This window comes from Dunckerocampus dactyliophorus, chromosome 13, assembly GCF_027744805.1.
Source record: "Dunckerocampus dactyliophorus isolate RoL2022-P2 chromosome 13, RoL_Ddac_1.1, whole genome shotgun sequence".
Classification (NCBI taxonomy): Eukaryota; Metazoa; Chordata; class Actinopteri; order Syngnathiformes; family Syngnathidae; genus Dunckerocampus; species Dunckerocampus dactyliophorus.
The window spans coordinates 5013786-5030989 of NC_072831.1; the positions used below are offsets into that span (position 1 = coordinate 5013786).

The following is a 17204-nucleotide window of genomic DNA, read 5'->3' on the forward strand; positions in this document are numbered from 1 at the left end:
CTAACCCTCACCCTAACCTATGAGAGGCCCTTTGAGAGATAATTCATACTTGGTTTCACACGCAATATCATAATCTCACATGTACACCACTATACTCTCACACAAACACTACTATACCCTCTTACATGCATAATCATACTCTCTCACACACAGTATTGTCTGGGCCATAAATCATAATCACTTGGACACACAGCAGTACTCTCTTAAAAACACTATCATACTCTCACACATACACCATCATACTCTCTTAAAAACACCATCATACTCTCACACATACACCATCATACTCTCACACATACACCATCGTACTCTCTTAAAAACACTATCATACTCTCACACATACACCATCATACTCTCTTAAAAAACACTATCATAAACAGAGTTGTCTCATTCCACTTCAGTAACCTCTTCACCTTCATGGAAAATGAGGGCATACTGGATTGTACAGATGAACTCCATCTGTTTTGTCTGCACTACATCTACTTGCCAAGAGTTCAGAGGGCGGCTGCAGAATTCCGAAATCAGTGGAACAATCATGGATTATCCACACAAGGAGGACAAACACCTCTCCAACTGTGGCAGAGAGGGGTTCTTAACAGTGCCATTGCTGGTGCAATTCAGGACATTTTAGCAGGAAATGATACCTTGGAAATCAATGAAGACACCCCTCTACTGTTAGAGACTGAAAACAATATTGTTGTTCCAGTAAACAACTTTCATGTAAATCAAACAGTTCTGAACAGAATTCAAGAGACAGTAGACCCACTGAGTGATGATGGTAACCACGGCATACAATTATTTTTAGGCCTGGCGAATTTTATTAGTGAACAGTAACAAGGATGCTTGAGTACTAGAACACTGTGGATTGTACTCTAACAGATAAATGGTAAATGGCTGCATATAGTACTTTTATGCAAAGTGCTAAGCTAAACAGTTTATCTCACAACAGACTGAATAATGTAACCAACATTTAGCTTTTTTTGCACCACTGGGCTTCTATACCCTAAAAAAAAAACAAAAATAACCTCCCAACCACTCCACTAGTCACATATATTCAAAGTTTTAGTTAGTTGATCAAAAAAGAATATGACAGAAAAAAGGTATTCTATACAGAATGCATTGGTGATTGGAAAACAAAAAAGTTTGGGCTCATTACTGAAAATGTGTTTTTTTTTCAAACTGTAATAGTTACCTGTAATAGCATCAAATACAAGATTTTTCTGCAAATGGCTAAGCTTGAATGTTCACAGTCCATATATTATTCTCTACCAAAACCCTGTGTGTTACCTAATGCACAGTCCATACTCTCCCTGAAATCCTCGTATGTGTCAAGCAGCAGCAACTTAAGGCAGTTGATGCAGGTGTTTGCCATTGGCAAACAGCGTCTGGAGCTGACAGGCTGATCATGCAAGAAATCAACTGATGGTTGAGGGGAGAAGCCAACCGGAGGGATGACACTTGCACCCGTTGCAAAGGCTAGGATTTTACCTAGCTTTGAGGATCCCTCTTGCTCTAACACACAGAAAAACAAGCAAGCAAACACCAAAGACAACAATGAGAATTTACAGCAATTATACCAGAAAGTAAAAAGTACCATATAGAAAGCTCCAAAAGGAATGAAAGACAAAGACAAGAGAGAAATGAAAGTGATAGATGAAAAGAACTTAAGGAGAGGAGTGAACGAAAAAAGAAAAAGTTACTAGAACTACAAAAATAGCATATAAAATTATTTAAAAGGTATATAATGGAAAGACAATCAATTCTAGAGGAGACAGATTGCAAAAAGAAAGGAAGCAAAGAGTAAAGATAGAGGAAGGGAAAATGAGTAAAAAACAAAAACAAAAAAAAAAGGATAAATGGAAAAAAAAGGAAAGACTGAAAGAGAGACCCAATATGGGAACAAAAGTTGACAACTTGGCCAAATGGTGGCATTAGCAAAGGTTAGGGAAAAACCAAAATCCTTTTGATTCAACCTCTGAGAATAATGAATGTTCATTACAATTAGTAGTCCATGTATTTTCTCCTAGCCCAGTATATGTACAATTTGTAAACGTGACAAAAGCATGAGACAGTGCCATATCTAACATATCTAGCAAATAATTACCTTCAACATCCTGCAGGTAGTCCCTCCAAAATGGAACAACACGTTCCTCTGCCCTTCTTTTGTTGCTTCCCACTGCAGACAGCCGGATGAGGAACAGGTGATCCATTAAGTCAGCAGTGAGTGGGGATGGTTCGTGACACATTAAGGGTCTAAAACTGTCTGGGTGCATTCTGAACACCAAGGGTCTTCAGCCCCTCCTTAAATCTACACAAATGAAACACAAGAAGACAAAAATGTCTGTTTCAAATTGTGTTGATAATCATATATTGTTAGGCTAGCAGGGGGAAAGGGATGACTTGCTTCATTGATGCAGAATAAAAGCTAGAAAATCCAAGATGCCAGCACAAGTTAAGATGAAATCTAGGATGGCAAAAAATGTGAAATATGGTTTGTCTTTGACAATCTGAAATGAATCTGTTCAGACTCGCCACACAATTTCAAATCCAATTTAATCCCAAATGTACAAGATAGCAATCATTTTTAGAAGAACCAGAAGAAAGACTACACAGAATTTATCGTTGTGGTTAAAATTTTGTACTTTTGTAATCTAAGTACAGACTTAGTTTCACACATCTGGTGACTAAAATAATGACTTTGGTAATTACTAGATTTTAATAACAGCGTGCTGCGTGTGAAACAAGTCGTTTAGTTTCCAAACTGTCATCAGTGGAGACTTATTCGCTGCTTCAGGGCTAAACTGTCGCTAACTTTGTAGTTACCACCGTTACTGTACAGGGTTTCTGCTAAACAAAACTCATGAACTCAACTTGATTCTCGTTTACTTAGAATAGATACCATAGCTCATTTTGAACATTCGCTGTTACATTCAGTCTTAGTGATAACATGACTGCATTGAGGAGTCTAACCTCCCTGAGTGCAACCACACGGAATCGCAAGTGGACAGGTGTCGCGAAATGAGCTGTTCGCCTATTCTGTTAACGCTACTTACGTTATGAAATGGCTCCACTCAGCAGACTGACCTGTACTCAAGCCTTGAGTAATATTAACTGTTGTCATTTTAAGATGTAACGTTACGTAAAGTTGTTGGAAAATACCTGCCATTAACACTAAGTCAGTTCTGAATGTTGGTTTAGGTTACTTTTCAAATAGCTAATTGCCCAGCCCTAGGTTTACAGGTTAAATTAGTTAGGTAGTATGCGGGCTTAATGTTATTCAGCAGCGTTAATTTTAACGAAACACTACAACGTCTCACTTTTAACATTTTCACTGTCCCTTAACGAATACTGACAAAAGTAACAGCTAGTGTTAATGCTAATGTGTTAGCGTAGAAGCAGTAATATTATTAAGCGGTAGCTTAAATTTAAAAAATCCGCGGCTAAATAAATGATTAAACCTTATTCAATAAACTCACCTCTTCCTTGACTTTGAAGCCCATCCACCGAAATACTGTTGAGTTCGATATCGAGGTTGCATCACTTGGTTCAGGCTAGATCCAGACGAAGTGCTACTGGCACTTGCTGATACACCTGATGAGCTAGCCCTGAAGATCCGCCGCATTTCCTCCTCCACAGTCGCGTTAGAAGAGGCACCTGTGGGTGTCTGTCGCCTTTGATCCAACATTTCTGACATTGCTGTAATAACGGTTGGAGAGTTTAAAATGTTGTTTAAAAGGCCAATGGCTTCACTGAGTTTCTCCCGGTCCGCCATCTTCTTCTATCAGTCATGATTCCGAAGTTGGGCCATGTCCATGAAATCCTGCTTCCTCCAGCTTCATCAAAGATAGCCAATCAGGCACTGAGAATTTAGTACTGTTTCCGTTTCAATCAAACTCTCTCACACAAACAACTATTCTCATTCACATACCCTACCATTCTGTCTTACATTCACTGACATTTGGATCCTTATACATGATGATTTGCATTCACATGATGGTGTATGTGTGAGAGTATGATGGTGTTTTTAAGAGAGTATGACGGTGTTTTTAAGAGAGTATGATGGTGTTTTTAAGAGAGTATGACAGTGTATGTGTGAGAGTATGATGGTGTTTTTAAGAGAGTATGATGGTGTACATGTGAGATTATGATATTGCGTGTGAAACCAAGTATGAATTATCTCTCAAGGGGCCTCTCATACTAACCCTATCCTAACCCTAACCCAAACCCGAACCCGAACCCTTCTAACCCTAACCCTAACCCTAACCCAACCCTAACCCTAACCCTCCCTAACCCTACCCCTACCCCTACCCCGAACCCTACCCTAACCCTACCCTAACCCTAACCCTAACCCGAACCCAACCCTAACCCAACCCTAACCCTAATCCTAATTCCTAACCCTACCCTAACCCTAACACTCTGACCCTAACCCTAACCCTACCCTAACCCTAACCCAACCCCAACCCCTAACCCTAACCCTAACCCCTAACCCTAACCCCTAACCCTAGCCTAACACTAACCCTAACCCTAACCCTCCTAACCCTAACCCTAACCCAAACCATAACCCTAACCCTAAACTCTAACCCTAACCCTCCTAACCCTAACCCTAACCCTATCCTAACCCTACCCTAACCCTAACCCAACCCTAACCCTAACCCTCCTAACCCTAACCCGAACCCAAACCCTAAACCCTAACCCTAAACCCAACCCTAACCCTAACCCTAACCCTAACCCGTCTAACCCTAACCCTAACCCAATCCCTAACCCTAACCTTAACCCTAACCCAAACTCAAACCCAAACCCAAACCCTAAACCCTAACCCGAACCCAACCCTAACCCAACCCTAACCCCTAACCCTACCCTAACCCTAACACTCTGACCCTAACCCTAACCCTAACCCTACCCTAACCCTAACCCAACCCCAACCCCTAACCCCTAACCCTAACCCCTAACCCTAACCCCTAACCCTAGCCTAACACTAACCCTAACCCTAACCCTCCTAACCCTAACCCTAACCCAAACCATAACCCTAACCCTAAACTCTAACCCTAACCCTCCTAACCCTAACCCAACCCTAACCCTCCCTAACCCTAACCCTAACCCTATCCTAACCCTAACCCTACCCTAACCCTAACCCAACCCTAACCCTAACCCGAACCCAAACCCTAAACCCTAACCCTAAACCCAACCCTAACCCTAACCCTAACCCTAACCCTAACCCTTCTAACCCTAACCCTAACCCAATCCCTAACCCTAACCTTAACCCTAACCCTAACCCTCCTAACCCTAACCCAAACTCAAACCCAAACCCAAACCCTAAACCCTAACCCTAACCCTAACCCTAACCCTAAACCCAACCCTAACCCTAACCCCTAACCCTAACCCTAACCCTAACCCCTAACCCAACCCCAAGGTGGACAGGCATACGAGAGAAAAGAATAAAACAATAATTAAAAACGTTTTCAAGGATTAATAAAGGTTATTGCATGTTATTTTATATGGGGAGTTTTAAGATTAAAAATATGGGAATTTATAGGGGCCAGAAGGGTGGGGTTGAAAAGAGGTAATATTAAAAAAGTTTGGTGAAAATATGTTGTTTAGGAAGAACGATACATTTGGATTAAAACAACATTTAGTTAAAAGAAATAGATATAAAGACAAAAAAAACATGTGCACAGTGCACACAATAGATAATAAAAGTTATGAGGAAAAGGGATATACACAATAAAAACAGTTTAAGTGTGGTTACTCTCACTTTAGTTTGATTTGGTGACAGAGCAACACTTGAGTGAGGTCAAAGAGCACAGCTGGGGCTGGCTCACTATTGAGTTGGCTGTTAAGGAGAAGGAGCTCTGCTACTTTTTGAGTTTTGCTATTGTGGACAGAGGTGTGCTACGCCTGAGGAAGATCCAACAGGATCGAAACGTCGCGATTGAGCACACCTTTTTTGGTTTTCATGGTTAAAAGCCAGAGTGGTTATTGGTGATTTTGTTAAGTTTGTTTTGTTTTTGTTTTTGTTGTAGATTGTTGTAGAAAATTACAAAAACCAAAAAAAAGTAAAAAAAATACAAAAAGTTAAAAAAATATATATATATATACATTCGTTAAAAAAAATATTATGGACCCCATGGATGGGGAATGGACAGTGGTGCGTTACGGGAGGGGGCGCTCCCGTGGCCACCAGACCACAAATGTACGTCCATAGGCGTTTGCCAATACAGGGACCCGCGTGGTCCCTGGCTCAGGGGCTCGGGGGCGGGCTCGGGCCCAGGGGAAGGCCAGTGCATTTTCCTCCTCGACCTCAGTTAGAGAGGGAGGAGCTCTAGCTCAAACGCCTAACCCTCCTAACCCTAACCCTAACCCTACCCCTAACCCTATCCCTAACCCTAACCCTAACCCTAACCCTAACCCAAACCTAACCCTCCCTAACCCTAACCCTAGCCCTAACCCTAGCCCTAACCCTATCCTAACCCTAACCCTAACCTAACCCTAACCCTAACCCATGGATGGGGAATGGACAGTGGTGCGTTACGGGAGGGGGCGCTCTCGTGGCCACCAGACCACAAATGTACGCCCACTGGCGATTGCAAATACAGGGATCTGCGTGGTCCCTGGCTCAGGGGCGGGCTCGGGCCCAGGGGAAGGCCAGTGCATTTTCCTCCTCCACCTCAGTTAGAGGGGGAGGAGCTCTAGCTCAAACGCCTAACCCTACTCTAACCCTAACCCTAACCCTAACCCTAACCCAAAACCCTAACCCCTAACCCCTAACCCCTAACCCTAACCCGAAACCCTAACCCTAAACCCTAACCCTAACCCTGTAGAGAAACCTAACCCTAACCCAAACCCTAACACGCGCATTCTAGAACCCTAATCCGGTACAGAAACCTAACCCTAACCCTAACCCTAACCCCTAACCCTAACCCTAGCCCTAGCCCTAGCCGTAGCCCAACCCTAAACCTAACCCAACCCCAACCCTAACCCTAACCCTAGCCCTAGCCCTCGGCCTAGCCCTAGCCCAACCCTAAACCTAACCCTAACCCTAACCCTAACCCAACCCCTAACCCTAGAGGGGGAGGAGTTCGAGCTCAAACGCCTAACCTTAACCCCTAACCCTAGCCCTACCCCAACCCTAAACCTAACCCTCACCCAACCCCTAACCCCCAACCCTAGAGGGGGAGGTGCTCGAGCTCAAACGCCTAACCTTAACGCCTAATCGTAACCCTCCTAAACCTAACCCTCCTAACCCTGACAACAAATAAGGCCACTTTCCCAACAGGTCAATTTTCGTTTGTTTATTCACATCTTCAGCCAAATCAAACATTCATCAGGACCCGGCAAAAAAGATCATTTTTCCAAAAGGTCAATTTTCAGCGTTTTTTAAAAATAGTTTTTACCATTACAGCCATAAAAAATTAATAGTTGTTCACTTTAACCTCCCTGAGCCCTGTCAAGTGACCTACGGTGACCTGAGACGAACATACAAAGCAACAGTTTCAACGGGCAGTGCGTATATACACTAGCTGACTTTAACCCTAACTCCGTAGATCTTACACTGGTGAATCTGTGTCCTTCCTCTTCAGGCATGTGCCCTTCTAACAGTGTCCCCCTCACCCCTGTCAAAGTCAGCTTGACAGTCCACCTGCCAATTATGCCACTGGTCTGTATGAATTGCTCATATTTTTATCTATTCATCTATCTGGTGTTCTTGTGCAACATGTATGAAGGCCATATCACTTACTTTGACATTTCCTCATAGACGTGCCAGTGAAGAGTGCTGACAGGATCCTGATGAGGATCAGCAAACATGGCCTCGCTCCTTCACCAAGGACCGCACAGACTGGTGACAAACCAACAGACTGCTGAGCGACACCAGATGCTTGAACCTCCAGGAGATGCTGTCTTTTACGCACGGCCCGTGAAATGTGGCACTGCAGAAGCTGTGGCATCAGATGACGCTGCCGTTTGGAGCTCATGTTCGGATGGCTGCAGAGGGGCCCCACAGGCTGGTGAGCGTCACCAGCGGCTTTTCTTCTGTAACACAAGTTGGAGGACTTTCTGGTGTTCCTTCCTTTTTTGACATGGAATATTCAGTTTTCTAAGATGAAATCCTGCATTTCAATGTTTTTAATTTTCAAATGTTTGCCCTCGCACATCTTTATTCGTTTTTTTTTTATTAAATGTTTGTTCAAGTTTCCATTATTACTGTTCTGTAAGACTGCATTTTTGATTTACTTAAGATTCTGTACATAGTGTTCTGTACCAATGTTTGCAATTTAAAAAAACACACAGACGAAAAAAAATATCCTGCATTGCAGACCTATTTTTATGATGCAGTTTTAGTTACATGTTTAGTTTTCAAAGTGACAAATGTAGTGAGAGAACTATACTGTTCAATTCGTGTACATTTTTGGCACAGTCGTTCATATTTTGCAAATGAACCAGTTCAAACAATTGCTTCCCTAGTTTTGCATAGTATTGCATAGTATAACTGCCTGTTTTACTGTGCATATGACAATATGCACAGTGATTGGTGCTTCCGGCGTGGGCGGGGCGGGCTTCTTTCTGGTTGTGGGGGCGTCTCTGGGCCTGCCGGTGTGTGGCCCCCGGTATTCGTCTGCCTTTGTGGGTTGTGATCTCTCGCTGGTCTCAGGGGTTGGCAGTCCTCCGGTCCACCGGCGCCCTGTTTTTGGCTGGGATTACCTCTCTGCGGCCCCTTGCTGGTCTTCCCGGGGGGGAGGGCTCTCTGGGCTGGCACTTGGGGCGCTGATATTTGAGCTGCCTGCCCCTGTGGGCCTGGTGGCCTTCTGTCGGCGGGGGCTCGGCCTGGCTATTTGGGGCGGGGCTCTCTGGGAGGTGGAGGGCGGCCCCTTTCCTTTCATGCATTCTCAGAGACAATTACACGCCCACACATTCTTGCACCTTTATATATATATGAAGTCTTCCCCACATACAGAGATACCTGTACATATGCACACTCACAGTACATACGTACTTCCCCACATTACTCACTGAGTTAACCAGGGTGTTATTATGTTGTTGGTTTTATTACAGCGACGGTGATATCAGCAGTATGATTATAGTTTTTTTTACAATGATGTGCATTACAGTAATTATCATTCTGTTCACTATCATAGATAATCATTTTCATTACTACTATTATGTGTGACTGTTTCAATGCAGTATTATCATTGTGATCACTATCATAGTTTATCATTTCATTACTACTATTATGTGTGATTGTCATTGAAAGCGTTGTCATTGTGGTTGTTGATATTGTTTTGTCCTTTGTCCTGATGTCCTTGTTCGTCTTTATAGTTGTCACAGACATTTATTTGCTGATGTCGTTCTGTATGTTTCTGTTGTTCTGTTCTTGTTGGCACAATTGTTGTTGTTGCTGCTGTTGTCCTTGTCTCAAGAAAAAATAAAAGGATAGCCGGACATCGTTTCAAGCAAAGGAAGCAAGGCCCAAGTGAAACTGCTTCATAAAGGAGAAGACTTAACGCTGCCTAAAGCCAGTGAAATTTCTCAGCAGTTTGAGGTCTCCCAAAAATAAATGAAGACTGTCAGGGAGGAGGACACATGTGTCAACAAAGCCAAAGCATTTTGCTCCCACCAAGAAAATGCACAGCAAAAGAAACGCTCACACCACGCAGCAAACACAAGCGCCAATCAAGTAAGCTATAAAGTGCACAAGTTGTGGAAAGGACCCCATGCACAAGTGGAACAAGTGGATGACTGTATGTCGGAAACATGTAACAAATGCAGTGGGTGTTGAGCCAGAGCACTAAGAAGAGGAGGAAGTACTAAATGTAAATGTGGCAGACTGAGGATGATCCAGGTGATAAATGCACAACTGCAGTGGATGTAATGTCACAGGAAGTTGTGTTCAGAATAGACAAGGGTGCCAGGTGCCACATGCTGACATTGGACAGGTATCAGCAGCTTGACCTTCAGTAAAGTACTCAGCTCCTACTCCAACTACAGGATTAAACCCGTTGCTGCAGCCGACAAAGCATAACTCACGTAAAGTGAATGCAGAGTATGAGATTGTGGATATTGTGCAAGAAAATGTGCAAAGTGGTACCACAGCTGAAGAGCTAAGGCTAATTGTCCAAGTTGACAAGCTACAAGCTGTTCCAACCAAGACTAAGAAGAATAACAGTGTCACATCCTCTCATGTTGTTGAGTTGTTGAGCTGACTTGAGAGAGTTTCCAGAAGTAACTCGCACCACCGGAACCCTTCAGGGCACCTACACAATGAAAATTGATCCGGATGCCAAGGGCGTGGTCCATCCTGTCCGCTGACAGCCAGCGTCATTAAGAGATAAGATAATAGACAAGTTAAAAGAAATGGAGAATGACGGCTACGTCACGAACGTTGATCGTCCGACAGAGTGGGTGAGTTCCATGGTTGCTGCAGTGCGCAATGGCAAAATAAGACTCTGCATTGACCCTAGCGACCTGAATAAAGCTATAAAAAGAGAACACCACCCCATCCGCACCGTAGAAAAAGTCATCTCTATGATCCCTGGTGCCAAAATCTTCTCTGTACTGGATGCAAAGTCAGGTTTTCTACAGATCAAGCTGGATGAAGCATCAGCTTACCTCACGACATTCAACACTCCAAATGGGCGGTACAGATAGCTGAGGCTACCTTTTGGCCTAGACCCTGATGACATGGGTCAAACAGTGTCATACTGGCCAGGTATGAGTGCACAAATTGAAGAGATGATCAGGAACTGCAGTAAGTGTGCTGATTTTCAAAATAAATTACCAAGACAACCACTCAAGCAGACAGAAACTCCAGATGGCCCATTTGAGGAAGTTGCGTCAGACCTGTTTGAGTAAGTTTCAGGGCAAGCAGTACATTCTAGTGGTGGACTACTTTTCCAAATACATTGAAGTAGATGAGCTCAAAGATCAGCGCAGCCGCACCACTATAGACACCCTGAAGGCGCAGTTCAGCAGGCACGGCATTCCCGCCACTCTTCGAACAGACAACGACCCGCAATACTCCTCAGAGGAATTCAAAGAGTTCTGCCAGTGTTACGTAAACATCGTCACAACACACACCTCACTCTAATGGTGAAGCAGACCGAGCAGTGCAGACGGTGAGAGGCTGTGGAGTAAAGCATCGGACAAATACAGTACCTTGCCCTGTTGGACTACAGGACTACTCCATTGGAAGCAGTAGGCCTCTCACCAGCCCAGCTGCTTATGGGAAGAACGCCGCGCAAAAAATTACCAGCTGCACGTTTGTTGCTCATTTGCGTTTTTTAAGAGGTTGCTAGTCTTGCGATACCTGGTGCATGTCTGTACAATCAATGGGCCTCATTCACGAAACGTTTTTTTTTTTTTTTTTTTTTTGCCGTTAATGTTATGTTTTAATTACATTTTTCACAGCAATCATTTTGACACAGTAAATGGGAGGACAGACACAATTGGTAGGATGACACTTAAAATACAAAAAATACAAAACTGTTTGTCCATCTATAAATACTGTTATTGCTGCACTAGTTGTGATTGTAATTCTCTTGAGTCTTTCTAAATAAAAGCCTCATCATGGAGGCAAATCAGACCGCCGCATGTGGTGATACAAAATAGGATTTGATAGTGATTGTGTTGTTTGGAGTTCATGATTGTCTCTGTGTGTAATTGTGTGACATCTGGACAGATGCTCATTAAAGCCGCTGTTAAACGCTCTCAAGATGCTGCGTGCTCACTGCCATTGTGGGGCTGCAAATAAATACAAATTTTTTTTTTTTTTTTTTTTTTTTTTCCCCCTGTCCTGTCCAGCCTTTAAAGCAGATAGAATTGTATACCTAAATGCCGTCAAGTGCTCAACAGATTTACTCTGCCAGAGAGAAGTGTGATATACACTTCCCCTGTCATACAAAATTTATTCGACCTTGATGCTTGTTATAAAGCAAATTTGGAGCGCCCGGACCGGAGCAGGAGGGGACAGAGAAGAAGAGAAAAGGAAACGGGGGGGGGACAAAAACAAAAAAAAGAGAGACAAGAGACAAGGACAACAGCAGCAACAACAACAATTGTGACAGAACAACAGAAACATACAGAACGACATCAGCAAATAAATGTCCGTGACAACTATAAAGACGAACAAGGATAAAGGACAAATCAATATCAACAACCGCAATGACAAAGCTGTCAATGACAATCAGACATAATAGCAGTCATGAAATGATGAACTATGACAGTGATCACAATGACAATACTGCATTGAAACAGTCGCACACAATAGCAGTCATGAAATGATGAATTATGATAGTGATCACCATGATAATACCGCATTGAAACAGTCACACATAACTGTAGTAATGAAATGATTATCCATGATAGTGAATAGAATCAAAGTTACTGTAATGCACATCATTGTAAAAAAAAAATATACATATACACACATACATACATACATACACATACATACATATATATATACATATATACATATATATATATATACATATATATACACATATATACCGCACATACACACATATATATATATATAGTCATACTGCTGAAATCACCGTCGCTGTAATAAAACCAACAACATAATAACACCCTGGATAACTCAGTGAGTAATGTGGGGAAGTACGTATGTACTGTGAGTGTGCACATGTACAGGTATCTCTGTATGTAAGGAAGACTTCATATATATATATAAAGGTGCAGGAATGTGTGGGCGTGTGATTGTCACTGAGAGTGCATGAAAGGAAAGGGGCCGCCTTCCACCTCCCAGAGAGCCCCGCCCCAAATAGCAAGGCCGGGCCCCGGCCGCCAGAAGGCCACCAGGCCCATAGGGGCAGGCAGCACAAAAACGTTCACGAAACGTTCACGAAACGTTCTTACGCACAAATGCACATTTTTTTACCTTATATAGGAAATAATAGGCGGTGACCTATGCAAATTAGGCCTTACATACACGGGCATCGCAGTTGGCATTCATCAACCTAAGAACACCGGTGCGAACGATTATCCCTACTTAAGAACGTGTCGTGAATGTGGCGCAGTTTCCAACCCACGCCTTCTTAAGTACACTTCTTAAGAAGACTTTTAAGAAGATGTTCGTGAATGAGGCCCAATGAAATCTAAGGATATATGGCTGATTCTTATCGATCCAGGAGGCTTCTACCGATGCAGCCGCATCTCTCAGTTGTCAAACCGGATATCAGGTCGCATCGGTTTATCGTTCACAACCCTAGTAATCACGTGGCGTAATTTTGCTACCTTGTCTCCTCATCATCCTCACTGGCCTGGGAAGTTTTTTCTGCACTTCCAGTAAGAAGGCTTGTTAGCATAATTTGTCTCTTTGACCAACTTTGACCCGGAGGTGACGGGATAATCATCACTTATCCAAATATGCATAATCCAAAATTATTTATACATAATCCAAAAATAGCTCCTACATAATCAAAAAATAACTCATATGTAATCCAAACGAACTTCTTTGTAGGTCAGGTTCTCTCTGTGCCTCAGGTCAGATGATGGTCAAACTGATATTTTTTGTGCGTCATAAATAGCTGTGATTAATGGTGGATTAATTGGGAGAGAGTTGGCCAGTGGGCAAGGATATAGTGAATAAAACAAGGGTTTCATTGTGCAGCAGTGGAGGTCAAGTCACAGGATTAAAACGTGTAATTCAAGGCTGGTGATTAGGAACGAGTGATCGCCGGCCTGCTTCTCTCAAATGCTACATGATTTCCACATGAATGCATCGTTTGTTAGATTATGCCCCAAAGCTGATATCAAGATGTAAATGTAGTGGTTTGTGTTTGTTGAACCCCTGCAAAGTGAAATTACTACATAAAGCTACTTAAAATGGACCAATGAACATCATCTGAGAGGGATTTCTTCATCATACTCAATTTGAGATGGAATATGTGACAGTTTTCCAGTTCGGATCTAAGTCTTCGAAAACCCTTTTTTCTTTATATCGTAGTACCTCAGTTTTCGTTATGAATTTGTCCCAAAAGATTAGGCGAGAGCTGAAACGTATGAAAAATGAATCTATTTTTCCCATAGGCAATAATGTAAATCCATTGAATCCATTTCAGAAACAGAAATGCTAAATGCAATTAACAGAAAATACAAATTGTAGAGAATAATTATAGACTTACATGTAAAAGAACAATTCTAAATGGTGAATGAAAAGAATAAATGACCATTTAACATCACTTTTACCAAACTGACTAGTCTTTGTAACGTTCTCATCTGACTGGAACTCATGCAGACCGTACTCCTGCACACTTAAAAAACATAAACCACACAATGGAACATCTTTCATATATTATTCAATATAAAATATATTATGACATTATATTAAAAAATCCTGTGTCTTATTTTTCAATTGCACACATAGGCTACTAATATAAAACAGAAGGGTTTAGAGGGGTAAAATATATCCTGGTAGGTTTGTTTTCTGTTTGGTGAATTTATTTGTATTTGTGTGTGTTGGCCTGTCACAGTAGCAAATTTTGCTGGACGATAATTGTCCTGCAAATTATTGTCGATAATCGATATTGTTGGCAAAAATGCATTGAAACCATTTTTTCATTAATTATATGGCAAAATAAGTGAGTACTTTGTTTTTTTTTTATCCTTCGATGAATCGATTAGTCAATTATCGTGACAGGCCTATGCATGTGTATTTAGTATTTAAGTGGTGACAAGCTGTGCTAAGGTGTGGTGAACTGATCTTTATGCACTTTTGCTGTGCTTTGGTCTGCAACAACATGCCAACAATCAGTACAATGCAACTAATGTTACATGTAAACGTAATCATTATAAGTAGTTCTGAAAACAAAGGCACATAACCTATAGAAATCAATAAGGACATGAATGGACATATTAGCACATATAGCATCAGATTATGCACCAAGCAAAATTTTTTTTGGATCAGTCTTTGATATTTTGTACAACCTGTTAGAATCTTGTCCTGTATTTTTTTTTACCAAGTGCTCTGAGCATTTTTTGTGGAGTTATATGCACAAATGCCGAAAATGGTCCTGTCTCGCAATGTTAAAGAATCCTTACAAATATTCCTGGATCCAGACGGTGATCAGGATCACCCCCAAAATTGAATCAGTTCTTCCATATCCCGTTTCCGACAATTCCTGAAAATTTCATCCACATCCATTCCGAAATATTCGAGTCATTTTGAACACAAACGGAGCTAACAGACATAACCTCCGCGCTTGCGCTTGGCGGAGGTAAAGAGCACGAGGTGAAAGGAAGAATGGAAAATACCGTACATGTCTGTCTGTGCAGCGCCAGAGAAAGTCATACACATAAGTCTCAATCTGCGTCACACATGGTGTGTTCAAGGACCGTCGAACAGAGTAAGCATACATTTACTTATACGTGCAAAATTGGGGGCTTTCTAACAGAGTTAGTGCATCCAGTCGACAAACAAATGACAGGCTCATACAGCTCAGAAAATGCAGTAGTTAGTCACAGCGCCACGTAAGAAGACAAGCTCTCATTTAGCTCACAATATGAATGTCTGGACAAATATTCAAGATGAAAGACATTTAATGCACAAAGTCATCATCAAACTTACTTATTAGTTCATCGAACGCACACAGAACGATGAACAACTTTATGCGGTCATCTTTCTTCTGCACTGTACTGCCTGATGTGTTTGTTCACATGAGGCATTCGAGCGCATTAAGTAAATCTCAGTGTTCTTCAATGCTCTTTTGAAATATCCTGTAAGAATGTCACTTTTACAGAATAGACTTCTTCATTTTATAATGCAAGATGAATGTCTAACATCAACGAATATGAGTGTTTTCACCAAGAGGAGAAGAATGCAGATTTACCCTGTAGACAACTTAGGCCCTGTCCACACAGGAACCTTCTTGGGATTTCTGTTTTGGCGGGTTGAAAAAAAAGTCACGTCCACGCTGTGGCGGATTAGTAAAGAGTTGCATCCAGATGAGGATGTAATACACAAGGCTCACCTGCATGTGGCGCTGTGAACTCACAGACGGAACCACGTGACACTCCACACCATAGAAGTAGAATGAACGCATGCGCATGAGTCCGTCGTTTTCCACTTTCCGAGGCTTATCTAGACTTGCGATAAGTGGTACTACTTCTGCGCGTCATTGTGGAGTACAGAGTTCCCTCGTTTATCGCGAGGGATCGGTTCCCAAAATAGCCGCAATAAATGACATCCGCGAAGTAACCAACTTAATTTGTTTACAATGATTATGTTTCAAGGCTGTAAAACCTCTCACCATGCTCTTAATACACTTTTCTCAGACTGGCATTAACATTTTCTCACATTTTTCTCTAAAATTTTCAACACTTTAAACACTCTCAAAGTTCAAATGTCATTTGAATTTTAGTGATCAACCTAGGTTGGACACGTGTTGGACTCGCGTGCCTTTCACTCCTCTGGCCGTGCCTCGCCATCGTCCTTTTTGCATCCTTGTTAAAATATATTGCTCCTGTCGTCGTATTTTTCGGTTAGCAAATTTTCTAGCGACTATTGACCACAACAGGAAACGGCATGAAGGAGATTGATGGACAATGGTCTACAGCCAATCAGGACACAGAACACAATGGGCGGGTTCTCCATGAGCCGATCAGGTCTGTTGTGGCTCTATAATAATACAGCGGGTTCCTAATATGCTTGTACAGGCAGATAAACACATCCTGAGACGAGGTGGCACTGCACACGTCTTCAACTCTAACATGAGGATGCAACACCCTCTACTGGTAGCAGTAGTAAATACAGTAACAGACACATACAACAGAGCACCGATAGATCGCTCTAATACATAAGGACGCACAACACAATGCGCGTTCATACGCTGTTAAAAAAAACATGAACAAAATTGCACTTAAACAAATCTAGGAGACAGCGAGTCTGCAAAAGGTGAACGGCGATGTAGCGAGGGAGCACCGTATAAGACAACATATCAGGAGAATGTCGACCGAGGTGGGTCATGTCCGTCGAAATATTCAGAAATTATGTTGGCTTGTCGACTAAGCTAGTGGTGGTTACTAATGACGACGAGGTGGCTGTGGGCCGGTGATGTCATCGTCTTTGTGTAGAGCTACACGGAAATGACAAGCTGGTGTTTTCACATTTTCCCACTCTGGAAGCCGTTTTCCAAAAATACCGTCTCAGGGCACCCAGAACGCCGTTTCCGTGTGGACGAGAGGCTGAAACA

At 42.3% G+C, this 17204-nt stretch overlaps 1 long non-coding RNA gene across 1 annotated transcript; it reads right to left on the bottom strand.

The window, feature by feature from the left end:
- Positions 1–1162: 1162 nt before the first annotated feature.
- On the bottom strand, positions 1163–3842 carry LOC129192707 (uncharacterized). The gene is made up of 3 exons (XR_008573472.1): positions 3477–3842; positions 2105–2308; positions 1163–1512 (listed from the first exon to the last, which is right to left on the bottom strand). It is a non-coding gene; the product is annotated as an uncharacterized LOC129192707 (long non-coding RNA).
- Between the last annotated feature and the right edge of the window lie 13362 nt (positions 3843–17204).